The 27,998-nt window shown below is 41.9% G+C and overlaps 1 long non-coding RNA gene across 1 annotated transcript in view; it reads left to right on the forward strand.

Annotated features, from left to right (window-relative positions):
• The first annotated feature begins 7,398 nt into the window (after window positions 1–7,398).
• Window positions 7,399–27,998, forward strand: part of LOC129782610 (uncharacterized) — a 40,058-nt gene continuing 19,458 nt past the window's right edge. The window contains exons 1-2 of the long non-coding RNA XR_008744669.1: window positions 7,399–7,544; window positions 12,028–12,219. This is a non-coding gene — a long non-coding RNA (uncharacterized LOC129782610). The remainder of the gene's footprint in view (window positions 7,545–12,027; window positions 12,220–27,998) is intronic.

Below are 27,998 nucleotides of genomic sequence, written 5' to 3' on the forward strand. Positions count from 1 at the left end.
TAATGGGACAAATGACTATTTCATGTACCCAGTACTCACCTGAGGTGACTTTATTTGGCGCAAACATACTTTTCTTGACTTTTTTTGAAGCTTCTCTTGTGTTTCAACTTCTGCCTGACTGATACATAGTCTATAATAGGAAATTTAAGGCTTCACCTGTTCCCAGGAGATTTGATGACAGGTCCATGTTGCTTCCAGAACTCTTGATTTGTGAAGGTCTGGAAAAGCAAGGGGGGTGACTGAACATCACCAGCTCTGAGGGGGGAAAACTGCAATACAAATAAAGCAGTATAAGAACAAATCTTGTAAATAGCAGAAAGAAAACACGTGTACCACCCATAAACAGAAAGTCCCTTTCTCCTCCTCTGGTCTAATCTCTCCCTGAAGTAGTTTTACATGTATTGAAATCAGTTTTTTTCCACACAGTGTACTATGTTCTTCAATTTTTTGTTTGTATTTTATTTGGGTTCTTTTACGGAGTATGGTACTCTTCACTATGCAAACCAAGGCCTTTTGTTAAAAACCTTTATTTTGCAGATTACTTGCCAGAGTGATATCACTGTTGCAAGAATAAAACTGAAAGCTGTGATTCTGTAGCATAAATAAGTACCAACGTGACATGAAGAGACCTCTCCCTATATATATATATCTGTCTGTGTAGATATACAAGTGAATGTTTTCAGTTAAGTTTATTAGGTCTGTTAACTTGCAAGTCTAATTTGGACTTGTGACCTTTTGCATGTTAATATCATCAGGGGAACTACAATGTGAGCCATTCAAACCACATGGTGGTGGTTCCATCGTGAATCACTTTGCATGTTCCTGTTCCACAAAACAATCCTGCCCTCTGTATTCTCGAGGACGGGCATGACCTTTGTCATTATGATGTTAGCATTTTTCATTTAGATGTATCCGTTTGACAATAACACTCAAATTAATTCTGGTCTTCAAAAATTCTTTGTAAAGAGATAAAACATAGTAACTTTTTATGCTGCTGGATGCTTGAATACGAATACAAATATTGAGTGCTGAATACTGAAAATAATTTTCAAATTAACATCTCAACAATACTTGCACAGTTTAGGGTAAGAATATAACAAGCTCTGGAAAGAATACAGCCTGGAGTAGCTACACTTGAAGCATGAAGTCTAGGCTAATGCGTAAAGAAAAGCAGAATAGCTAATATACCAGTCTTTCAACTTTTGAATTTAAAAAGCTATGTTACTTTAAAACAAACAAAAAGAAAAATAATGTAACAAACTTTCATGCACATCCAACTTTTTACACTAGTCGCAGACAAACATGTTTATGCAACTTGGCTTAATACCTTTGGATACACAGGAAAAGCTGAGAGAAGGGGCATGGCACATGTCAAGGTGAGGGCTTATTGATGGGGTCGTGTAAATTCCTACCAGGTTATGTCTGGTTGCACTTAGCTGCTTCAAGAGCATAGCACTTTTTTGGATTGCTTTAAAAAGCAGTAATTGAAAGTAAAATCTTTTTTTTTGGAAGCTTGTATAAGGGTAGCAACCTAACATTCTTCAATATAAGCATGTTAATCTTGCTTACATTAATCAAATGCTACAAGGAACTCCTAAAGCCCTTTTCCTGTTGCAGATTCAGAAAGGTCACATATGGCACTCACAAAAAAGTAGATCTACAATCATTCCCTGAATGATCATGGGTTAAAAAAAATAATAATTCCTACTACATATATGCATAGGTGGAGAGGAACGTAAAAATTACTCAAATACAGAGACTATGCTGATAGTTTTAATTCTAATGGCAGTAAAGGGTTTCTTTTCCATCTTCTTTTGGAGATCTTTAATACAGTGCGCTAGACTAGAACGTGCAAGAGGAGGATTTGGGTTTTGTTTATATGTACATAAAAAGATCGAGCCAAAGAGCTGTAGCATGTACCAACATATCCATTACTCACAATCTGGCAAATTCTGTATAAATGTAATCTTCCTTTTACATGGTATAAAGAAAAGACTGCTGAACCTTCTTTAGAAAGAAAAAAGGAAAACCTCTGTGGCAGAAGATAGATGCCTGGCAATCTAGCTAAATAGCTAGAGTATTAGCTGAGATAATCACTGGGGAGAAACATCTTCCTGCTGGGCCACCGTCAAAATGGCGATAAATATGCAAGTATCTCAGTATGATAATATTATTGTTAATTCTTCCTTGAGTATCATCTCCTAAGATCTCTCTGATCTCATTCTGCCAAGTACTTTGTTGATTATAATTGTTTACTGTAGTGACCTGCATATTTTAACGAAGATTATTTCATTGAGCTGTTATCACAATTGTACATTCAGCATGTTGTGTTAGTGATTAGTAGTATAGTGATGTTTCAATCAGAAGTAGAGAAATGTTTGTCATCCAGGTTAGTGAACTGTTAAAAAAAAAAAAAAAAAGTTGAAAGTTGATATGACACTCCTTGCAAGCCTCATATGAGAAATTTAAAGTAAAAAGGACTGTAGTGGAAAGAATTACCACACCATTATTGTTTTGAAATTAGATCCTAGGAGATAAATTTTACATGCTTTTTTAATTTCACAGAATTTTCACCTTACTTTATCCTTGCTAGTTGGTAGATGAGGTCAGTTTTCTTAAAAAATATTCAGATAAATGTATATTTTTCACTTCATTCTTGGAATAGGTTTTCAGCTTTCTTCTAAGAAGGAAATGCTATTATTTTATTTACCTATCACCATTTGCTGGCAGGTAGCACTGCAGTGAGGGAGAGAACCATCTAGTCCTCTGTCCCACAGATCGTCTGCAGAGCTCAAAGCACTGAGGCAGAAAGTGGAAGGGACTTGGGGAAAGACAATGCTCTGGAGCAGCAGCAGAACTTAAACACACAAACTTTTCTGAAGTCAATGGTATTTCTGCCATTGGGCTCACAAAGTCATTGCTTTCTAACTTTGTTTTTTGATTATTTGTGCTGTTGATGTGGTGGGAGGATATTTTGTTTGCTTTTATGTGCAGTTTTTGTGGTCTTAATATTGTAATTTAGACACAGTCATATCTTATTTAAAGATTCTGAAGGATGGAGTGTTTACCACAATGTTAACAACTTGTTCAATGATTAACTGCCTATCATAAAAACTTTGCACATTTTCTTCATATTTTATTTTTGTAACTTCAGCTTTCAACCACAGATCTTGCTCTCTGACAAATAAAATAGCTAAGAACAGATAGTTTGTCTTGATGTCGGTTCTCCACAAACTGGGTTGCTAACTATAGGATTAAGTCTAGTTTTAAATGTGTTGGTACTAAAGTAGGTCTTTAGTATACCTTGCCGTAGCTTCGCTCTTCCATTTAAACATCTCGGAAAAGTCTAGATGTTCGCCGTTGCTTGCTGCTGCGGGACTAGAGGTCTCCTTCAAAGCCTTTGGTGCTCCTTCAAAGCTCTGGATGATACAGCTATAAATCTGAATGGTCAGCGAAGTGCAGGGTAATTTATTGTAGTGTATGGTACAAACGAGGAGCGGAGCAGGGATGAAAAATTCCGACAAGCTACACGTGCTCAGTTGTTAGCTTGGGATATAAGCTTTAGCCAATAAAGACAAATGATTGTGTTGTGTATCCTCAGATCAGAAAAGAAGAACCACATTATTCAGCTTTAAAATGATTTAGATTCCTTTCTCAGGGGCATTGTAATTTCCTTTGTTTTTACCCAGATACTTTTAATGTTTGTTTAAACTGAGACTGTAAACTGTGCATAATCTTCTAATCTCGCCGTCCATTTTAACATACTTAGTTCCACTCTTTTAATTGCACTTGGCTTTCAATTTGGGATAAAAATTATAAACACTGTATTTCAGAACGTAGAAGTGAGACACCAAGATCAATCTTTGCATTAGGGGGAGATTTATTTTCGTTTCAATTCCCTGTTGGCGACAAACAGAGCAGAACAAAAACTAGAGGGAGCTGTTGTTCACAAATAATCTCCATTATCATTTATTCTGAAATAAATTAGAAAACTTGTTTTCACAGGAGAAAAAAAAAAACCAAACAACCAACAACCTGTCCAAAATATGTAGCAATAGCATGGGGGGTGGGATAGATAATTAAGGCAGAAATATAGACTACTTAGTCTAATGGAAGCACATACATTACCTGTATTGGGGAGAAAGAGAGGGAAGCAAATGTAAGGCCAAGTAAAGACTGAATTCATCTGTCCTGTGGTTTAAAGGTATAAATGAGTACATTTTCATTCATTTATCAATGCATAAAACATTTTCATTTCACTTTTAAAACACCAGAACAAATGCCTAGACAAATGCTATACAATGGAAATTAAAAATACCGAAGCCTTCTTTCATAAAGGAATGATAAACCAGTAGATAGCTCCATCCATTATGAGGCTACTGAATTAGCTCAATAACTAGAAGAAAGCTTATTTAATAAACAGAAATGTTTCTTCTGGAAATAATTATTAAACAATGCAAACAACTTGAATCCTCACCAAATAGTTTCAAAGTCAGATAAACAGAAATATCTGGAGGGTAAGCTTTGTTTCATGGAAAGCTGCATGATGTAAAAGAATTATCACGTAGTATAATACATGAAATATGTACAAGCCAAATATATTTGTTGGCACAAAAGTCCTCTGGCATATTGAAATAAAATATCTGTATATTTTAGGGGTTATCTGGTAAGACTCTTGTGAAACTCACCAGTCTCCAGATCAGTCTGGACCACTGTCTTTCATTCTGGTCTAATCATAAGACAATGTGAATGTGGCCAGTTCACCACCCTGTCCTGTGAACCCCTGAGCAAACAATCTTCTACGTTGATACAGTCTTTCGGGGCAGGGGGGGTGGGGGGGTGGGGGGTGGGCGGAAAGAAAGGCTTGAACCAGCAGATACTCAGCCAAGGGGAGTTTTCTTGCTTGTTTCTCTAGAACTACTAGAATGCCTCCTCAGAGATCCTATTCCATGTAACTCCACCAAAAATAGCATATGCAAACGCTTATTTACTTTTCATTTTAGGATCTACCTTCATGAATGCAAAATAGGCTTTATAGAGAATTGTGATCTCATTATGGACTTTATATTTGATTAAAAAGTGTCAAATTATAACCTTTGGATATTCATGCATTAAATATCAATCATCTATTGATTTTCAGTAAGTTCACACACCAACAAAATTGTTGTTTCCCTTCCTTGTCCGCAATATGTGCACGGCCGAAAAAAATATTTCTAGTCAAGCCATTTGAATAGAGGATTGGTATTTAGCAAAGAATTTGCATTGTGGCTGAAGTGTTCCTCGGCGTGCTATCCTGTGCTAGTCACTCTGTCCTGCACCCGCCCAGAGACCAGCAACACCGCTTTCCCTGGGAAGCACCCAAGGGAACTTCAACACAGCTAAGGGACAAACCAGTGACAAGAGAAGTCTTCTAGGTAAATAGTTGTCTTGGGTTCGCTTTTGGAATTGATTGATTGCCACTTGGAGCCAAAAGCCAACCCAAACCCACCCTAAGCAAGGATGGCTCACCGGGTGTAGGTCACAGCAGCCATTTGGAGGGCAGAGGGTGCACCTGCACGAGCAGCTTGTTCGGGTTCTGACGTTGCACTTCTGAAACGTGTCTACAGCCGCCGCTTACTGCCCCTGGAGCAGCCGGGGAGAGCACACACTAAAACTCCTTTCGGATGAAACTCAGCTGGAAGACAGGTTCTGGCTGGTCATTTGCATTCATTCACATGACCAGCTGAGCAACGGGCAGAAGTAAAAACCTCTTAAAATGCATCTGGTGTGGCTGTCATGTCCTTGACTCCAACGCTGTAACTCTGCTTCTGTCAAGCTGCATTACTGCCGGGTGCAGATTTAACCCAGAGCCACCCAGAGACCAGTCTAAGATGGTACGATGAATGTCCAGGGAAGTAGGGCTGGTCACGAACCCTTTTCTGACCTTACCACTGCCTGGATGCTCTTTTTTGACTTGGTCTTCTCTACTAGGAATCTGTGTCACAGTAGGTTTTGGGCAGGGGAAAACAGAAAGTGAGGAAACCAAAACACTGTAGTATGTTGTTCTGTCACTGGAAATGTGATGGACCCCCCCCCCCGAGTCGGAAATCATAATTGTGTATTATTTTGTATGCCTAATACGCTGACGATGGCAGTATAACAACCAAAATAGCAGCGAGGTTGGTAACTGAGCAGTGTATTCAATTTGGCATCAGAAATATGCATCAAAAACTGAATAGAACTATAAAAGTGATGTCACTTAAAAGAGAAAGTGTATGGGAGAGGCACGCACACCCAGCCAAAATATTCACCCATTGCATGTTTTAATGTTTGCCAAGTTGAAGTAAGATTGCTTTGCTTTTAGAATTGGAAAGCCTGAATCCAGCCAAGTCAAAGTAATATCATCCACATTTGCCAATAGTCTGCACGTTAGGGAATGACTCTGACCTAAATGTAATGACCTGATTTGAGAACAGACTCAACCACATAAGAGAGCGTTTACTCTATAGACTTAATTTCATACTGCAGAAGACACAGTTTTTCCACATCTGAAACACGGTGACTCACACCCTTTCGCCCTCTCTGGGAACCATGTCCACGCTCGGTCCCATAATGCTGGAAAGCACGGAATCAACATCCCAACTCCAACTTTTTACTAAATAATTTGGTAGGTAGAGTGCTTACTCAGGGTGTAGGAGAACTGGGTTTGCGTCTCCTTGGTGTGAACGCTATTGTCCTGGGGGGGGCTGTGTGGTGTGTGTGTTCCTGAGTTTTCCTGCCTACCGCGCTCCCTTTGCACAGAGTGCAGACAAATACTGGGAAGGAGGAAGTCAGCGCTGCTGTGATCTGGCTGATAGGGACCTGCAAAGTGCTGCAGGATCTAAGTTTCTGCGGACTGGAACCAAGGTTTCCTCCCCCTTTTTCTGCCGCAGTTCAAGTTCCTCCCTGAAACACCGTTCCCCAAACGTGTCAGCTGGGGGAATATGTAACGTTTGTAGCTCTTGAGAGGGTTTAGGCACAAGTCAGAAGCAGCTGGGCATGGTCAGGACTGCTGAACTTTCCTGGAAGACTGCGCCCTTCTTGGCTTTTATTCTCTAGCTTGCTAGCTGGTAAATCAATAAATAAAATTGTGATTTCCCAAAGATCTCCTTGTGTTAATATACTTTGACCGTTTTTCTAATGTCTGAAGCCTATCACAAACTTTCAAGGGTACTTTGGATTAAGGCAAGAGTTCAATGAAACTACCAAATAATGTTTTGGAAAACAGATTAACCTTTGCCATGAGCCATGTCTGTTTTGAGAAATATCATACTCTGATGAGAGATGCAGCACTAAATTTTCACGTTTAATGCATTTTAACTCTGAGAATTTCCTTATGGCAATGACAGCAAATGGAAAACAGGCTCTGAACAGCAATAAGCACAGATATCCTGATCTCAGCAGATTAAGAGGTGTTTGGGAAATAGCATGATGATTGCAGCAGTAGAATCTGTTCTTACAATGTTCTGGGGAAACTGGTGAGCTACGGTGATGGACATGGTACACAGTAGCTGATTGTCCTACAGGTGAGCGAAACAAGTGGAAGTTCTGGCTGAGGGGGAAGCAATTTACTTTGCAGCACACCTTGTTTACAGCTATCTAACCTTGAGATGGGGTTAACTTCTCCTCATTGGGCTTCTATGTGTAATTTCTAGCACTGATAGAAGATTTACCTAGATTTTTCTGTATGAGAAGACGAGAGGAGTTCCCTGATTTATTTTGAGTCTCTAAGAAACCTATTTTTGCTGTAATTTCTAGCTTGCAAAACATGGTAAAGCAGTGTCTGGGAAGGCTTGCATGAAACCTGTATCAGGAAAAACTTAGGAGTTGTGGTAGGTTGTGGTAGCCCCCTCCATCCTGACTTGTTTTCAGTGAAACTCAAGACCAAACAAAAGGTTTGCTTTTCCCTTAAAGAAAGGTAAGTATTAATAGAGATCAATATGCTATAACCATTTATCTTTGCCACCTGTAAAACTCAGTAAGTTTCTGGTGTGCGCTATTTTGTGGAAAAACTTTGGGAATTCTTCTGAATCTAGTTTTATAAAGGAATCAATCCTTATGTGGTTATAGCAGGGTTTTTTATGTCAATTTGCCCTTGCACCAGCTTGTGTATTATGGATGAACAATTGTACAGAGTAGAACACTTAAAATAATTAAGTTTCTGTTAGTGTTGTGACAGCTGGTGGCTATGGATGACTGATGTTTCACTAATTTCTCACAAATAGTAGAATATTTCAGTTATCAGTGTCTTACACTAAGACCAGTTCAAGAAAAAAACATAACTAACCTTCTTTTGAAAATCAGTGAGACCGCATCCCATAATGCAGATATTACAAACTGCAGTTCTGGTCCACAACATGGTGGACAAATGCAGAGCGGATAACAGATAATACAGGCAGCTTGGCATCACTGTTGAGTTGTTGTGATCCCTTGGACTTACCGATGCTAATCCAGCCATCACATAAGTACTTTTCTGGCACGTAATGTACGATGGCTTCTTGCCTTTTTCAGCGATAAGGGGTTTAGGTGAGCTTTATATTTTTTTCATTCTGCTGTGGAAGCACGGTACAGCTCAGTCATGAACACAAATGTGAGCCATGCCTGAGAAACTGGAAGACGCAGTGGGTGCAGGCACAGCTGAAAAATATTTGTTATCTGAGTTCATTTTCCTCAAATGAGTTCTAATGGCTCTTTTTATTGTTTTTCTTTTGGATTTGTAAGATGGGTGCTCTAAAATGGAATCTGTTGCATTGCTGGTTCTGTATGACCTCAATTTACTTACTTGTCTGATGACTGGTGTGTTTGATGGCCATGGTGTGTCATAACTGCCTGTAGCCAAGATAGAACTTTGGGTTTCCCCACTTTGTTTTTCCTTGTGTGGTGTTTTTGTTTCTTTTTAGCCTGTTTTCTGTTCTGCTTGTGTTGTCCCAGACATGCCCAAGAGAAATTTCTCTGTTGTACACCTGGGTGATACGATCTCATGTCTGAGTGTTCATAACCCATATGCTTTATGAGGTGCATCATGTGATAAAAAAGTTAATCCACTGAATGACTAAGCTCACCACTGATGAAAATAATTGTATGACCTGGTAATGCAATAATCTTGGCAAATATAAATAACAAACACTGCAGTGGTTTATTGGAGCTCAGTGTTGTATTAAGAGATGCCCACTGCTAAACCCCAGGGATAAAATCTATAAAATGAGGGAGATAAAGCTGTCCATGGAGTTCTCTGTTCTCACCTTACTTGTGAGGAAAAGTCATCCTGGACAATAAAAATTGCTTGTATTTGTTTTCTGGTTATTCTCATGCCAAAACACTGCAGAAAAGTCTCCCATCAGTGCAAGTGGTCGTCTTGTGCAGCTGCACGGTGGTCTTCATGATCAATCTGACTGCACAGCTATTTGGTGTTTGGTTTTACTGTTTTACTGCTGTCATCGTGAGTTTGATCAAGTGCAATGACCAGAGTCATTAGATCCACCTGCTTCAGCATTCTCCTAAGAAAAAAGGAATCTCTGGCTAATATCAACGTCACATAGCAGTTTCTATCCTCCACAAATACTTGGCATAGTAGAGTGAAGGGGCGGGGGGGGGGGAAAGGGAGCAGTGGAAGAGTGTGTACCAGTGCCAGAGTGTGTACCAGCAAGGCAGAAAGCTTGCTGTCAGCGTGGCCTATAAAGCTGAATTATTCTGTGCCGGGATCTGAAGCACTGTGCTGGCAACTTTAATAGGTGTAAAGGCACCTTCTGCTTCTGGCCTGTTAAACTTCCCCCAAGAGCTACCTGACCAGCCTAGATAACATGTGACTGGAAACTCAGTGCTAGAAAAAAATCGCTGACACTGAGCACACGGAGAATTTGCACAGTATGTAAACATATACTTTCTGTATGACTGTGGCTCTGAAACCAGGATCAAGCTTTAATGTGCAATTACTACAAACTATCATGGAAGTTAAAAATCACTGTTTCCACTAAAAATCAGGAAGCTAAAATATGGCTTAATTTAGAAAGGAAGCAAATTCTTACAGTTAGGGTCTTATGGACATATATTTGTCTGATGCATAGCTGGTCTGTGGATCTTGGCTGGAACTCATAGTGCTACCCCCAAAAGAAGTGAACAACAGAAACTCTAAGTTTCTCTCACTGGGTCTTTATCTGAATGTAAGCTACAAAGTTTGTTACAAAACTTTTTCTGCCATAAATCGTGCTGTCAGACCCAGGTTGCAAGTCTCTTACAGATCAGCAGTTCTTTGTAGAAAGTCAACACCTATAATGAAACTGGTGGTAATAGTTCTGTACACATTCTCAAAAATATAAGCAATAGGCTCCGTCTTGCCCATAAATATTATAGTTTGCACCTGCTTGAGTGAGTAGACTTGCCTGCCAAAGAAACTATCTTCATTTACCTACTGGAGACAGACTGTATAGTGTGCTGTTCCTAACAAAAGCCCCTGCGCTGCTCAATTTTCCCTCCTCCCCTTTAGGCTTCTAAATTATTGACAATAAGATAGCAGCTGCGAACAGATACACTTATTTCAGTATAGCAATATTGTATTCTAGCATTCTTTCTGGATGTTTCCTTTACTGCTTTAGTTTTCCCATTTTAGTTAGTTTAGAAATCTATTAAAATATAACAAGTCAATGGATGGACTGTATAAATGGCTCTGCAGAGTTTTAAATTTACTTTCGGTGACCCTGTATCAAACTAGCCTGACCTGCAAATCAACAGATGATTTAACCGCCATCTTTACAAATTTCATCTTGGCTCTCAAATTTATAATATGATCTCTCTGCCTCTTACATAATTACCAGTAATAAAGACTAGCACTCAGAATTTAGCTGAGAATTATTTTGATGATGCATGAAGCAGAAGAGGCTCCAGATGCTCTCTTGAACAGCTATCACTGCTTAGTAAGCAATTAGGAGTAGTCACAGTCTTTCACTGTATTTAAACAGCAAGTAGGCTACTGGGGCCTCATCCTTATAAAGGTTTGTAAGTGTTACTGAATTGTAAACAATATTTTAAGACTGGGAGCCGGAATTCTACGTGTGATAGTGCAGTAAGCAGATAAGACTTTAAGGATCCATTTGGAATACATATATTAAAGTATTGAAATATTGTTAAGTTCTGCATAAAATGCAGTTCCATACAGAGCAAAGACGCTGATGGAAAGGTCGCTGTGTGACTTTCTGTTGCTTTTTACAAATGTTACGATATAAGATAATGAAATAAAAATTAGGTAATTTAGAAATAACCATCTTAAAAGAACTACTCTCAGACAATATAACCAAGCGGAAAGAACTTTTAACATATTCTGGAGTGGTTTTCTCTATTGCTTTCTGGCCTGAGAGCCTGCATCCATCTTATATGGCATTCCCCTCACATACTGAGCATTGCTGATGAACTTCAGTCTTCCCTGTGCTTCATATCTCACGCCAGTTGATCAAAGCTGTACACAAAGTAAGTATATTTGTTTTCTTAGAATTGATTCTATTCATAGGGAAGGCTGTGTGGCTGCTGGTGGCAAATTAAAGCTTTGTCCTACTACTTCTAAAACTTGTCAATGCAAAATTGCCCATTACCTTAAATAAGCTTGGTCTGTTCATTAGCAGGAAATTAGTAGCATCAAGGTCTACAAGAGTATTGGTTTCACAGACAGGAAGCTAGAAGTCTGATCACAGGAAACTTCAGTAACGTAAGATACTATCAGAATCCAAAATATACTACGGACAGAACAAGTCTTCTTTTCTGAGCAATCTCTAGACACTGATGATTCATCAAGTCTTTAACTAAAATAATAAATTGAAACATTCTAGGATTAATATGCTAGCAGGTGTCTTCAGCCTCACCGTGACAACACAGGCAGCAAGCTAGGAGTACAGAGCCGTAAAGACCACTTGAGGATGGACTGAGCTTCTGTTTTGTAAGCTTGCTTAGACTACAGTGTTACAGCTTTATGGGATAATCCTCTTTTCAATCTTTACTCATTTTCACTCTGTTTCTCCTTAGAATGATAAACACGTCCTGCTATTCGTCATTCCAGACCGGCTATAAAGATTGTTTCAACAAAATACATTGTTATGCCAACACAATGATTTCTGGAGTTTTGTTTAATTCTACTCATAAAAGGAGTATGTGTCTGTGCCAACTATTATTGAAGGCTAAATCTTGTCTTAACATGTTTGAGAATGACATTACAAGGTAAGTACAATGACTGGATGACTCAATACATGCAGAACAACACTGGGTTCCTGCCTATGGGGAAGGGTGTGGAAGAGGAGAGAGGGGATACCTACCAGACAGTTTCCCTCTGTGGTTGTTTGAACTGCACAGAAACAGTCTGGCCGCTTCGTGGTTTCATATGATGATTTCACCTGTACAAATCAGAGGATTGATTAATATGCCTGATTTACTTTGGGGATTTTACAGTTGCTAATACCAAAGCTCTAGCTTTCTAGCTGAAATATCTGGTCACCTTAGTGCAGCTCTACCTTGCCCTCTATTTGAAGCTGCATGTTAAAGACAGATTTCATCTCTGTGTGCTTAGAATCTCTCTGCACGCCTGAAGATTTATTTGTTGCCCACTATACAATCTTACCTTCTAAACATATCCAGATGCTTAATCACTTGTGCTCAACTAAATTAGAAACAAAGGAGAGGTAACGTGAGAGAAAGGTATAGCAGTGTGATCCAAGGAGCAGTATGCAAATTTCTGGACAGAATATTCCATCTGGCCTGTAAAAATAGATGTGTTCCACGCACCAGAGGAGATAATGTGAGCTATATTCATGGAGAAACTAGGGAGATAAATCTGAGGTGCTAAGAGCAAAATCATAGACTACTGAGCACAATGCAGTCTTAGGTAAGTACCATGACAACATTTTTCTGAAAGAATCAAAGATATCTAAAGAGATGTCAAAATCAAAGTTTCTTAGCCACAAAATATATAGTCTGAGAAGGTATTTCAAAAATTGATAACATAAATGATCAAAGGAATCAAGAAAGCTGATAACAAACTTAGTTAGCAACCATCTTGAACTACTTCTCTTGGTGCCTGAGCTATTTAGCATCTGTAAAAGAAGAGAGAAATTAACCTTTTTATAGCCTGTGCAAACAAGAGATGAATAGTCAACTTGGATATTCTGATATCCAAAAATGTTATATAGACTTGCCAATAACTCAAAAGGTTATCAGAGATTGTTATTGAAGAGATTATTTTTGGAGGGCAAAAATACAATTTAAAAAACCTTTGCCACCAGAACATGAATTGCACACCTGCAACTCCTGCTCTGCAGAAGACACAATGCGTTCCTGTTGGCATTGTCATGTTCATTGTATACAGTGATCACATGCAGTCTGTACAAGTATCTCACACACCACAGCCTATGCAAGTTTTGCTCTCAAAATTTGTCATAAAAACCTCATAATGCATTTTCATACTTCTGCTGTTCTCAAGCAATACACGGCAATGTCACCCATTGTAAAAGGCCAATGTAACATTGAAAACACGTCAGCTAAGCAGTAGCAGATAAACAAAATACCTCTCTCTCTCTGGCATAAATTGATCGCTTGTTCGCAATCTCAGGAAGTGAAAACAAGGATTAAGAAAGACTTAAAGAATGACCTTATGCTTTACTTGTTATAACACATCGGGAAGATAGTGTGGACAAAATTCCACTGATTCTAATCATGTCCTACATCTTTAATAACAGAACAAAAATTTGGTGGTTTCTGCAGGATTAATATTTACATACAAAAATTAATGATGACTTTTCACAGTTAGAAAGGGAGGCCTTGTTTCCATAAAATGAAAATCATAGCGGCTAATTGTAAACGTGTGCCACTTAGTAGCTATGATGAAAATACCTAACACTATTTCTGCAGTTCATCAGTTTCTGTGCCTGAATGAAAACTGCGGAGCTGTGCTCAGTATAGCTACTGGTGTCCCATGGTATCACCCCTTGTAAAACAGGTTCTCTGAAGGCAGGCCTTGTCCACAAGGAATAAGGTAAGGGAAGAGGTGAAGAAGGAAAAGGGAGGGGAAAATAAGCAGTTGGAGGCTGAATGGTTATTTAAGAAGAAAGGGCAAGAGACTCTGAAGCCAGAAGCTATGATTTTCTTAAGACGCTCTGTTTACATAGGCATTTTCAGTGACTTAATATTTTAAGAACTGTGACACGCCAACGCTTGAGAATATTTTCCATATCAGATAGCCTAAGTCAACCTGCTAAAGTTCTTCCCCAAGGGCCAAATTCAGTCTTGTTGCATCACTGCAAGTCTGCTGAAGCTAGTCTGTATGCTGGTATTAGTGAAAGGGGAATACAGCTTGGAAAACACAAATGTTTTCCATTATTTTTTTTCTCTTTTTGAAGCTGATGCTGAAGACTATCTGCAATTCAAGACTGTCCATGTTTAGGCTACATCCTGCAAAATGCATTAAAGCATAACTTAATTCTAGTCTTGTTCACAAATTAAAATTGAGTGTTTTGTGGGATTAAGGTCTGCATTTAGGATTTAATAATCTATCATCATAAAAATATACACAAATCTCTATTTTAATAACATAATTACAGAGATGATGCCATGCTCGTAGTACTATGTATGAATGTATTTCCATCAGTAAGAGAGAAATGAGAGCTATAGGCCTGTCAGTTGCCTAGGGACCTAAATAACACTTTGTCCCCATATTTTTTCCTTGTTTATTAATGGCATTATCTCCTACAAGTGCAACGCCCACAATCCTACACGCATATCAGTGTTGTACACACTGGTATCTGCGAAACTACTCAGAGAACGCTAGAGAATACAACGCCAAACCACAGATCATGCGGGTCATTTTCTCTCCCTCAAATGATTATGAACTACTGAAGAAAGAGTTTCTAATATGCCTACTGCACGTCAAACTGCCTGAAAATGCTGTACTGAAAGAAAGTAAAATCCTCTCTGTAATACGTTGCTGCCTCAAAATGAGAGGGGGTGGGGGAGAAGCTTAGGATGGACCTTGGGTACCCAAAAACAAGTATCAGGAAGTTTCTCCCTTGCTTCTGCAACAAATTGGTGAGGTGAACAAGACATTGTATCTGGTTTTCTTCCCTTTTCTTAAAGAATGATGTGGAAATGCTAAAGACGAGTTCAAAGAAGGGCCACAAAAACGATCCAGGTCCTGGAAAACAAGCATTAATGATGTAAGGTTTAAGGAGCTTAACTTATTCTGCTTAATTGAAAAGAAGGTGAAGAGGTGAGTTGCTCACTGTGTGTACCTACACGCACCTTTAACAAGCACCTGATAGTGAATGGTTTTGCAACAATACCGACAAAAGCAGAACAAGATTTACTGCCTGCAAAGTTGGCAGGCAAGTTTTGAAGCACTCACACTTAAGACAATTACCCAGTGATGAGGATAACTGAGCAGTGGAGCAAGTTATGAAATCACCATCACCTGAAATCTTCACAGCTAGTTACATACTTAAAAGATACTGTTTTGCTCAGCTTCTGGGATTAATTGCGTGGTCTATGAACATAAGGAGATCGATTGGGCTGGCTGGTTTTCACATTCCTTTTTGATCTTAGATCATGTGAATCCATGAGTTTTCCTCTTCACCCCTTTAATTTGTGGATGACACAAGGACAACAAACCTGCTAGCAGCTACAATCAATAGGCTTGTAACACGCGCAGCTTTGTACCAACGCTATTCCAGCCTCCTGTTTCAGGGATCATCTGTTCAGCCCCTGAATTGCGCCGGGCTGACCCTGGCCCTGACCCCTCGGTACGTGATGGGCTGGACTTGTTGGGCCAGTTCGCAGCCTCTTTGGCTGCCAGGGCTGGGACGGGAGGGGGTGGCCAAGGGTGGGGTGGCCCAGGGTGGACTTAGCACGTCTCAGGCAGTCCAGCTCATTGTTTTGGGTGTCTGGTGGATCTTCTTGCTCTGTGCAATGTGCGAGGTCAGGCTGATGGCTCGATATTCTGCTTCGGGCAGCTCGATGGGGGAAGCTCTCTGCCTCCTCCGGGAAGCAGCGTGGGGTCCTCTCCCTGAGGGTCCCACTGCCGGCTCTCCCGTTCTCTCGTTGATGGGGATTTTCTGCGGGGCCGCAGGGCTGAGGCCTGGTGACACCCACAGCTTCAAGCGAGGGGGGAGGAGAGGCGCGTCGCGCTGGGGCACAGACCCCCCTGTTCACCTCAGCCTCACCGGGAGCCACGCTCAGCGCCCCCGTCCTGCCGCCGGGCTCCCGCCGACCTCGGCGCCGTTAATCACGCCGGTTAATCACGGCCATCTGCCGTTGCAGCCAGCGATGCAGCCCCCGAGGCGGCGGCGGGAGGCAGGTGGAGCTCGGCGGGCCCGAAGCCGCCCGGGCCGGGGGAAGGCGGGCGGAGCGCCCGGGGCCGGCGCGGAGGCCGGCGCGGTGGGAAGACGCGCCCGCGGGTGAGTGGGGGGCGCGGCCCCGAGGAGCGCTGCCGGGCGGCCCCGCTGAGGGACGTGGCGGCGCTGGGGCGGGCGGCAGCGTCCGCCTGTTGCTGCGGCAACCGGGCCCGCCGGAGCGCGGCCCGACGCCCCCCCGGCAGCGGCCCTGGGGCCGGGCAGCGCCTCGGTGAGGGGAGCACGGGGGGGGTCTCCGCCGCCACCCGGCACCGGCGGGTCTCCCTCAGCGCCCCGTCGCCCGCGCTCCCAGCAGCGGGGAGGCCGCGGCCTGCCCTCCCCTCAGGTCCCGGGGCGAGGCGCCGTCGGGGGTCCCGGTGCCCCCAGCACCGCCTGGCCCTGCCGCTCCCCGGGTTCACGGAGGGCGCCTGGGCCTGGGCGTGGCCAGACCCTTTGCCCGCCGCTGGAGAACCCCCAGGGCTGGGGAGATGGAGGCAGCCAGGCCACAGCGGCCCTCTGCGGGGGTCCGGGCCTGCTGCGCCCCGGCCCCGGCGGGGGGAGGCCATCGCCGCTGCCGTGCCAGGCCTTGCTCCCACCTCGGGTGTTCCTGTGGGGAGTTCCCCCCCCGGGCCTGAGGGACCTTCCCACCCGAAGGTGAGGTTTCCGCACCTTTGGGATTTTGTTTTTTGTTTGTTTGTGTTTAAAGAGCCCTTCCAGAAGACTAACCACAGAGTTGCGGTGTTTTTAATTCTAAACGAAGGCATGACGCTGACGTGCTTGTTTGCAGGCTGTGGTGCGCATCTTCCAGAGGAAAACATTGTCCGTGCAGCATCAGGCTTGTAAGCAGGCACGGAACTGCACGTGTTGCTAAACTCAGGTGCATCTTGTTTGCTATACAGGAGTTTTATTAATATTTTGATATATTCAAATTACAGTGACCCAGCAGCATCAGCACTCCAGTGCTCCGCTACATGTCATGGCACAGACATGGCTTTGTGACTCTGTCTGGCACACACTAATGTTTTGTGGTTTTGCCCTGCTAACGAGGACAAACAGAACAAAAGGGCAAAATAGATATTAGGAAAGAAGTGTTACATTTAAAGCCTTTGCTCTGCCCTTAGTTCATTTCCACTGTTCGTAATACTGTCAGGTTTCCAAAGCTCAGTGGTATCTCTTAATTTGGAATTTCCTTGTTTGTTGAGGTCAGCCCGTGGGGCTTATTTTAATGATTTTTTTTTTTTACTGTTCATGCAATTTCTTATTGCAAACAGGAAAAAAATAATTCTAAAACGTTGAAAAATATTAATTAGGCAGAGAGGGGATATTGCCCAGAAGTATCAGGTTTCAGAGTAACAGAAATGTCGTCTTTGTGTCAGTGTAGCCATGGCTATTTCCTTCACTTACTGTCGTCACTTTTCTGGTGCTGGTGCCAGCACTGCATGTGGATTCATGAAATACAGGAAAGTAAAGCACTCATTGCCCTGGAGAAGATAAAAAGGCACAACCTTAGAAGAATCTCCAACTGCTATGATAATATAGCCTAAATAAGAGGTGTAACCTTGTTTGCCATTCCTGCCTATCCCATGTGACATGTAATAATATGCTTAAGTCCCCAAATACTGTTGTAAATCTGGCCCATAATCTACAGTGCACAAGCAGCAGGGATCTGGAAGAAACATCTGCTCGGAGCATGCACACCAACTACCTCTTAATACCTTATGGTGCTGAATAAGTGTCCCACTCTCTTTCCACTGAAATCAAGCTGTTTTAGTAACAATTTAGGTGATCACAGACTCAATTCCATCACAGATGTAGAAAGGACCGTTTAACTGTTTGTTTGGCCTTTTTTTTTTTTTTTTAATTGAACATTTAGGTGCTTTTTTTTTCTGTTTTGACCTTCCCTTTCTCTTTCTGTCTGTATTTGAGTTTTCATTGCTGACTGTCTTGCTAATGTAGCAGTTATGCTGGGCAAATGACAGAGGTAAAGAATTAACAGATGAAAGCCAACTGGTGTTATCCACATGATTTAAAATTGCTTTTTCTTTATATAAGCAACATGACTGAGGTTGCTGTTTCAGCTTGCTTTATCCCACCCATGAATCTCTGGATTTAGGATTTACATGTCAGTCTGTGTTCTGCATTATATCTTTATTCTTTTTGCCTGTGTGTGTGATTCATTATCGTTTAGCATCATAAAGAGAATCTCTAGTGTGCAACACATACAAGTCAGAGACACCATTATAAAACTGCTGTCCTGTGGTGCATGTAATCAGGAATATGCCCTGAGAGGAAGCTTTGGCTTCCCTAAGATGTTTTTAGAATTCCTGTGTGGCAAAATATCTCCAGTATGCCCATGAGTGAGCAGTATCAAATGATTTTCAAAGCCTGGGCTGCTGCTTTGTGCAGTTTTATTTTAGGAATAAACACTGCAAAATCCAACTCAGGGCTATGAAAATGGGAAGGTCTTGGCCTTATTGGTCCCTTTGGAATATGTATTTAAAATGTCACATCAGGATAATGGTGGTGAGATTCATGACCTTGTTTGCAAGGGTGTCCTAAGCTAACAGTCAACAGTGCCTCACACACGGTTGCAAATTTTGACTGTAAAGCATTATCGAAGTGGTATAAAATCTTCCATGACAGCAACAAACATCACCTGACTCACTGAAGAGTCACATTTGAATTCAGATTATTTCTGAAGTAGAATAGTCTGTTATTTTGTTCAAAATTACAGTGTGGCCACGGCAGGAACTTGAATGAAGCTGGGAACAGTGGTATTTGGGAAAACCAGAATATCACTGTATTTATGTTCATGCTTTTTGCAGGCCTCCACACTGCTTAAGGGGGAATCTTTCAAGAGCTAGATCTTCACATGAAGATCTGGTTTCATTTTTTTTTTTCACCATCTGGGAATTGCATGTTCTAAAGCTGGATACTCTTGCATGAAAACAGAAGCGCAAATATAAATGAAAGTAAATGGAGTTCAGAAGTGCTGGAGATGAATACAAAATTGAACAGCAGCACTTTGTCATAGGACATTTTAAAATCAGGTCTTGCTGGGTAAAAACAAAACTACATCTTGGTACTTTAACCATATTAAGCTTAAAATTCAGGAGAGAAGGCGGCAAAGAAGGAGCAAGAGTAAGATGCTTTTAAAAAATAAATCATTATAATACAAGGCATAGCATTTAGAATTAGAAGAAATACATTTATTTCATGTATATCTCAAGGTAGTTAAAGTGAATCAATGTTTGATCCACTGAATTTTATCCCAGGAGTTTCTGTTCATTTTCATGAATAAACCAATGAATGTAATTAAAAACCGGAAGTAGTCCCATGGAGGACAGAAGTATAAATAGATTGGAGAAGGGATTCTACATATGAATAGAGGATAGGTCCATCAGTTACTGTAGAATAATACTGTGCTCTTAATGTAACACGCAGCTCAGGAAACCTGTTAACTGGTTGCTGCTGGAAGCAAGAATGGCAGGGTGAGATAGGCTTTTTGTGCACTGTAGCATCTCTGCTTTCTGTAACTGTCAGATTTTGCTACTGGATGTAAGCAGGATGGTGGCTAGGTGTATGGGTAGAAGCACACCACAAAAACTGAAGTTGTCATAAGGAGCCTTTATTTGTCAGTTCTGTGTCCCTTAATGTGATAAAGGTCATTTGACTTTGTTTGATAGTAACTGTAGTATTGCAGGATTGAAGGAATGAATGCTTTTGGATTTTGCTAATTAAAGCCAAAAAACTTATAGGCTTCAATTTAAATGAGTGACACTTGGCAAGTCTGAATTATGCAGCTGGAGGAGCTCCAACACTGTCTGACTCCTAGATATGGGTGAGTAATTGCCTCTGGTCTGAAAAATTGCCTCTGGTCTGAAACTATTCTTTACGAGGCAAAACACATAATTTGGTGATGTTTGTTATAAGCTATATTTTACTTTGAAAACCACAACAATCCTTTGTCCTCTGAGGAATGTGGAGTTGTATTTGTGCTCTTTTGATGGGGTTTTCTCTTTTAGCCTTTGTTCTTGGATTTGCTGTGCAGGTTAATGTCTACTTTGTAAGGCTGGGTGCATCGTGGGTTGGCCCCAAGCACCAAAGAGCCCATGTCTGTGTAGGGCCCACAGCAGATGAGGAATCCAGTTCAGACCTTCAGTCTGTCCTCTGGTTAAAGAGAAAATAGCCATGGTCAGTCCTCTGTAAGTAGCTATTATGGTTCTGCATTTCAGTTTCCCAGTCATGTCTACTTCTTGCACCCTCGGTTGCCCTCGTAGGGGTCAGATGTGAAGCAGAACTTCTTCAAAGGCTCTTTTCATCTCTGCACTGTGTCCTGTGATGAGAATCACCAATGCAAAGAATTGCTGCTGCCTAAATCAGGATTTTATTGCCTGGTGGGTACAGCAAGACCACACGATAAATGTCGATGGTGCAAGCTCAATGTGAACTATCCCCCGCCCAAGTCCTCATGTTAAAAATTACATATTCACAATGTATATTTGAATGGCCTTGTTACCCTGTTCTGATTGCTGGCAGATGCTGTACAGCTAATGGTGTCATTTCTGTTACTACATCAGTTGTTAAGTGGGCCAGAAAACAGCCTTTAAGATTAAAGTTTAATCAATCCAAGTATTTTGAGAGCGAGCAAGTATAGACTTTATTCTTCTTAAGAATTACAGTCTACTTTTTGAAATCCCTGGCACAGATAGAATGTTCTGTCAGAAAATGTCTCCAGTGAGAAATTGCAGGCAAAGAATATTTTCTGTGGGATGGCATGAGCAACCTTCTACTTTAAAGCCTGTATATTAATTGCTTGTTAATGGGCAGCTTTTGGCAGAATTTCTTCTTGGTATGGCCTCAAGAATTTTAATGGAGCATCAGTCAGTGAGTGGAGAAAATATACTTTAAAAACAATAAACAGGATATTCAGTGGTTGTGTCAGTGTGTGACATTGACTGAATCAGTCATGTTCTAGTTTCGGTCAGTTATATACTCTGCATTAACTTCATTAAGAGCAGAAAGATGTATTTCATTCTTCCAACTGCAATGCAATATATTTTTCTGGTTTACACTCCCCACCGCCCCCACCCCCCACCCCCTGTTTTCAGAAGGTTATGAGAGGCAAACATAAATGTTAAAAGCCCTGTGGATATTAAGGAGTTCATTTTCTGTGTCTTGTTGTCATTTTCAGAGGCTTACAGGCCTCTGAAAGTGATTGCCAAAATGTTTTCAAGCTCACTGAACATTTTGTATGCAATGTTTTCACAAGCAGAGAGGCTATTACAAGCTTGAGTCTTACAGGTACACTAGTGCATATATGTAAATATGCACAAAATGTTCTTTTCATTAGAAAAAAACAATCAGTCTATTTATCCTTCTCATGAAAAAAACAGTGCTGCTGAACTGTTTGAGCCCCTTGGTTTTGATTCCTATGCTTTCCCTTCTGTTAGTGGTCATTGGTTTGGTATTCTACCCAGAAAAAAAGGGAAAGTTAGCTTTGTTTAACAACATGCCTTAAACCAACCAAAGGTAATGTGAAAAAAAAAATCTCACAAAACGGTTGAAAATCAAAAAACGGAGTCCTCAGCACTGAAGGGCTTTTCTGTACCCAGCTGTTCTTTGCTGTGTCACCTCCTCTCTTGTGTTCTGGCCAGCTCGTTTGAGAGGAGGAAGGGGAATTCTGAATTGCTTGAATGAGCTTTAAATTTTGTCTGACAAATTGATGCATGTTTTGGCAATCTGAGAACTCAAAAGGTGAAAGCATAGAGCAAGTTCTCTCTTCTCCTGGTCTGGCATGGTCCTGTGCCAGCTTGCTGAGCATCGTTCCCACGAAAACATCAAGAGTAGCTAGCTCCCTGTAGAACAAAGGAGGACCGGTTCTTCAGTTTCCTCACCTTTTCTAGCTTTGTAGCTCACTACTTCTATTTCCAAGAAGCAGATGCAGTAAGTGTAATTCTGTGGTATGTGTGTTGTAACACAGGGATTGGCAGACTTTCCTGGGGGAAAGAAAGGGCTCTAGCCTGCCTCTATTTTTCCTGTCCCAAATTAGATGTTAAATGCGTTGGGAGAAACTTAACAGGAACTTGGAGCATCGTCTTTTGAAGAGGAAAGATCGCTTTACTGGTGGCATCTCGCTTTTTGTGGAAAGCAGAGTGTCCCTGTTGCTGTTAGACTTACAATTCGATGGCAGCCAGAAGACAAGAGCTATTGCCTCTCACCAGGGCTTCTCTTGGGATGTTGCAGGTCTCTGGTCCTGGTCCTGTGTTGGATTTACTGTCTGCCATTCAGGGTCTATTTTGCATCAATGCCGACAACTACCAATCTGCTCCCCCTCCCCCTGCCCTTAGAGCATGTAGTTTCATGGTATCTAATCAGTAGGAAAATACTGTGGAGCCTTTAGCATTGCTGTATACCTAACAAAGCGATACTAGCAAGAAACTGGAGAGTTAAATTTTTTAACAGATCCTGCTGTTCACCTTTAAATACGCACCTTATTTTATAAACGTAAGTACTGTACACACAAGTGCTCTGCAACCTTAGTTCTGCTGTGTCTTTGTCCTTCTGCACGCACTGTTACTGCTAGATTGTATTTTCCTTAACGCCAGGAGCTCTGCATGCTTAGTGCAGAAACTAGCTCGTGGAAGATCACAATTTAATAAAGGTTTTTATGCAGAGTAGAGATAAGAGAAGGTTAACATCTTCAGGCAGCAAAGATAATGCTGTAGTCAAGGTCTTAATCTACTGTAGGGATATCGCTCCCCATGAAGAGGATTTTAGGTGCGGTCATTAATTGTGCATGTATCCCACTCGGGCGGAGGGGCACCACCAGGTTAGTGAAGTACCACATTAATCATGCTTTTGCATGGAATGCCTCCGTTAATCAGGTCTGCCTGTGTGGCACACCAGGTTTTATCCAGAATGTGAAAAAATACTTGAAAAAACACCCCAGCCCTTAGCATCTAGCTTTGCAGAGTAAATCTACTTGTTGCATTGTACCTGTTGAGGATCTTTCTCTCCAGCTAGTTCTAATGCTTGGGGAGATATTTTTAAGTAGTGAAGATTATGACAGCTGAGGCTAAATTTTAGCTTGAACCTAACAGTTCATTCGAAGGCTATAGAGAAACGAGACAAAACCACATGGAAAACACAGAAGTTTGAAACTAATCCTGTATGGCTAGATGCATATATTAAAATGTCTGTGATACTGTTTTTATTTTAAAATTCATTTTATAGCACAGCTTTAAACTCCAGATTCACTATTGGGTATCTAATTCAAAACTAAAAGCAAAACATTTACCAGCCATCCCAGGGTTCACTTCACTTGGGCATGTCCTTTGTTTAAGATACCTTGCATTGCCTTGTTCATCAGGTTCAGATCCTTGAGCCATTCATTGAGCTCTTTCCCCCTATGTATCTTCGTAGCTCCTTCAGCTTCCTAAGTCCTTTAAGTCCTGTATGGTTCATGATCCTTCTCTCCCTCTCCCTCTCCCTCCCTTCTCACTGTTGCTGGCTTTGTGCTTTTTCCTTTGTTCTAAGCCTTTCCATGTGCTTGGAATAGCTGTGCAAGCAGAGTTCACAAAGACACATTTTTTTTCTAAAAATGATTCGTAAGACTGAACCTATTTCTAGCTGCTTTCCAACTCAAAATGCCATACATCATCCTGTGTATGTTTTGTATTGATTTCTGTGCTCCTTTGGTGCCATTAGACTGTAAATTTTTGAAGCTGACTCTTATTTGTACAGTACGTTTTACCTAGTGCACATTGCTCTGCTCATCTAAAGCTCTGTATAAATAATGAAAATGTACAGGGCTTGCTGGCACAAGTCAGTGGAGAGCTGCATTTCCTGAGGCTCTGCTTCAGAGCCCTGCTTTGTTTCCGGGAGCTCAGCTTTGGTTTTGAGTCTGCTGTGCAAGTATTTTACATAAAGCTTCATGTGAGCTTCAGTTCTGAGGCTCGTCGGTCTTGTATGTTACGTTAAGTACACACAGACCTGTGTTGCACCAGAACATGCAGAATGCAAGAAAGGCTTAGACAGCTTCCTTTCCACACCCATCTCTTCCTCAAATGCAGAAACAAAATGACTGAGAACCCTGCCTAGAGCATGGGAGTGAATATTATTGTCCTGGAAGCATGAGGCGCGGAGTGAGGAAGGTGTGTCACCAGCCCACAGAACAGCTGGTTTTGGCCAACATGCAAGCTGTGTGAATGAACTCTCAGCAAATACCTGCTTAGAGTGACTGTAGTTGTAACTTTAGGATATAAAGCAAATTTGGGTAAAAACATGCATTGATTAAGGAACCCGTTTGCCATACAAGTGGTGTCTTAAGGCACGATCAACAGCAGCAATCCTCCTGGAAGTTTGCCAGGTTGAGTTATTTTTGCATTGTAAAGTGCCTTTGGATAATTTTTCTGAAGGGTGCTATATAAATAAAACAACTGCCTGATTGATTTAAAGTGAATCTCTTGAATTTTGGCTCCCCCTTCTACAAATTGCATGTGTCTAAATTTCCCTGCTTCAGAAATTAAACCAGATATATCATGGGTGGAATGAGATTAATTTTATTACACACAATAGTTCATTAGTGAAGTAGGAGCAATTTCATGTATTTATGCATAGCCTGCCCAGAATTTTTTTACTGCAGCTCTTTCAGATGTAAATAAAAATATAATGCTCATTGAATTGCTTATTAGACAGTATACAGTACTAGCAAGTGTTTATGGTATTGTGCTGTAGGTTACATTTCAAAATTCCTAGGGAGTATCAAGCTGGAATTGGCACTGGGGACCAAACCCGCGGTGGAGGGCTGACGTTCTGGCCAGCAGCGTGGGCTGCCCAGAGGAACAGCAGAGGCAGAAGGTTGAGGCATTGCACCCCGGGTCTGGGCTCTGCAGTGCACTGGCGAATGGCTTGCACGTGCCCTGTGGAAAACAGGAGCTTCAGCTCAGTTCTGGAAGCTCCAGGAATTCAAATAGGGGCTGAGCCTCTGCAGGCACCACCCTGGCCGAGGCCTGTCAGGACTTCCCAGGCTAAACCCAGAAGTCTCTCTCGCTCTTTGCCTTGTTCCGAGAAGGCAGCGTCTGTAACTGGGACTGCAGCGGACCGTGGGGGGGATGCGGGGGGTAACGGCAGTAGCCATTCATTGGTAGCTGCTCACCAGAGAGTCTCCCTGTTTAAACTGCATGATATTTATGTGCCTGCATCTGTTTTTGTCGAGTAGGTACCATATGTGAATGTGATTTTTTTTTTTTTTGATGCCACAAGTATCTTTGTAGCCCAGTTTATTCCTACATACATAAAGGCAGCTGGCAGCTGGATGAGACTAGCAGACCTGTTAATGTCAATCCTGAGTCAGTCAGCAGGATCAATGTTTTGAGGCAGTTCTTTCTCCCAAGTGGCTGATCACAGGAGCTGCACAGAGATTTCTGCTTCTGGAACTGAATTCTTTTTGATTATGCAGTAACATCATGTTGCAACACAATTAGAAGAGCTATTCGTAATCCTGCCTGCCTTTGCTGTTTGCTATTATTTCCGGATCTCTATCTACTTGGTAATAAATACGTGTCTTCTTGAAAGACACGCAAATGGTGACGACAAAATTGTATATTTTCAGCTTGTTCCAGCATAAACCTGTGCAGCTTTGTCTGGTGTAGTGCAGTTCTTTTCTGCTCAGGGTTGGTAAGACTATGCAAGGTGACCTTCTGATACAAAGCACTGTGCTGGGGCCATCAAACTCGCCTCTCGTTGGACCACAGAAGAAATTAATCTCTGTTCAGATGTCATTATGGGTCCTGCGAAGCCCTTTGGACTCACTTGAGCATTTTTATAGAGCCTTCATAAATTTGATTATTTCCCTTAAAAAAGGATTTGTGTATTTTTCCTTAAGGAATAAAGTGGACATTATCTTTCTGAAAGATACAGCTAGGGAATGGTTAAGTCTTTTAATATCCTTAGGTGGGAATTAGGGAGCAAGAATGGATGCTTTGTAAGGAATTACTAGTTATTATTACAGACTTCTGAAAAACAAACGTGAAATTAACAGTTGTGTGTCATTTCATTACTGCTTTGGCAGTCTGCTTTCTTTTTCTTTAACGGTAAGATGGTTGCTAGGGCTTTGTAGTGAATAACCTTTTTGTGTTCAGCTCAAGGCAGAGTATAATTATTTTATAATTTTGGTTTGCGGGGCTGTTTTAGACATTTTCAGGAAAAAAAGAACTCGGCTTCTATTACCCACCTTGTACTCAGTTGCCAGTCATTGGCATGTCACAGTAACAGAAAGAGAAGCTCTGTGTCTGTCCTAATCATTTGCACGTGGTATTTGCCTGAGGATCTGGCTACCACCAGCGAGATGAATGTGGACTTGACATTGTTACAAGCTGGCACTGATTGACTTTGAAAAGTGAAGCTCCCTGTCAAGGTGCATGTGGGATAATCACTGTGCGGGGATGAGGTGGAGGACAGCAGCTGCTAGAAGTGAAGGAATTGCACGCTGGGTTAAAGCTGATGTCCTGCAAACCCACGTCACACTTCGGCTTTAAGGGGAGAACTTACTTCTAGGAGCCAACAAACTTACGCTTCCACGTGGTGTTACTAACCTTCCCCCCATCAAACTGTTTTTTTAGGACATGACAGGTTTTCAGTCAGATGCTCTGATACATCTGTGTTACAGCTGTGTGCAGCGGGCTGGCGTCCGGGTAGGATCTATCAGATCAAAAGCGGGTGTCTCAAACACGAGTATCCATGTCTGAGCTGCTTACCTTGGGTCGCTCAGTAGTCCTGGAGGGCAAGTTCGTGGTCAGGCACCCAAAGGTGTGATTTGCCCCACCTGACTGCACGTCGTCCCTGCTTGGTCAGTTAAATTGTGCTTTAAACTCCCAGCTATGTGGGCTGTCTGGCTGTGGGCTGACATGGCAGCAGATGCCTCGCTCCGATAGCAGACAAGTTGCGCGGCCAACACCTGCAGTCAGACAGATCCCACGCTCCGGCAGTGCTGCGGGGGAGCCTGCAGCACCGCAGCCCAAACCCGCCTCTGCTAAATGCACAGCCCCACACCTTACGCCCTGCGGCTCCACTGCAGCTCGCGCCTGCCAGATGCAGCACCCTTCTCCTCCTGTGCTTTAATGCACCGCAAGAATGCAGCTACACCTCTGCTGTGTGCTGTACCTTGCTGATGAAGTGCTTGCAATCCAGGGCTGCAGACATTACGTCGGGTTTTGTCCTTGCTAATTGCTTTACTACATGTGCAAAGTCTCAAATGATGTGAACGCTAACAACAAACCCCCTAAGTTCGCCTTGCTGGGAGCTATTTAGAATGGCAGACTCCATGTATTTAAGGATTGGAAAGTGTTTCAAATGAGAGGAAACATATTCTTGCTTAAGGTGTGTCTCTAACTTGGGATCCATCACTTCTGCGTGTTGCCGTGGCAACGCTGCAATGGCATGGGAGTTCCTTTTATGGCTGATTTCCGAGCGGAGCGTGGCTGGAGCTGGCAGGCTGTTACCAAGCAACCCCATCCTATGCTCCTGTAACTAGGAAATGCAGCTGGTGATTTTTAATATTGCCCATGATTTGGATCATATGTTCATTCTGTCAACTTCTCTCTTTTTGGTGTGAAGTAATTA

This window comes from Falco peregrinus, chromosome 18 (assembly GCF_023634155.1).
Source record: "Falco peregrinus isolate bFalPer1 chromosome 18, bFalPer1.pri, whole genome shotgun sequence".
NCBI classification, from domain to species: Eukaryota; Metazoa; Chordata; class Aves; order Falconiformes; family Falconidae; genus Falco; species Falco peregrinus.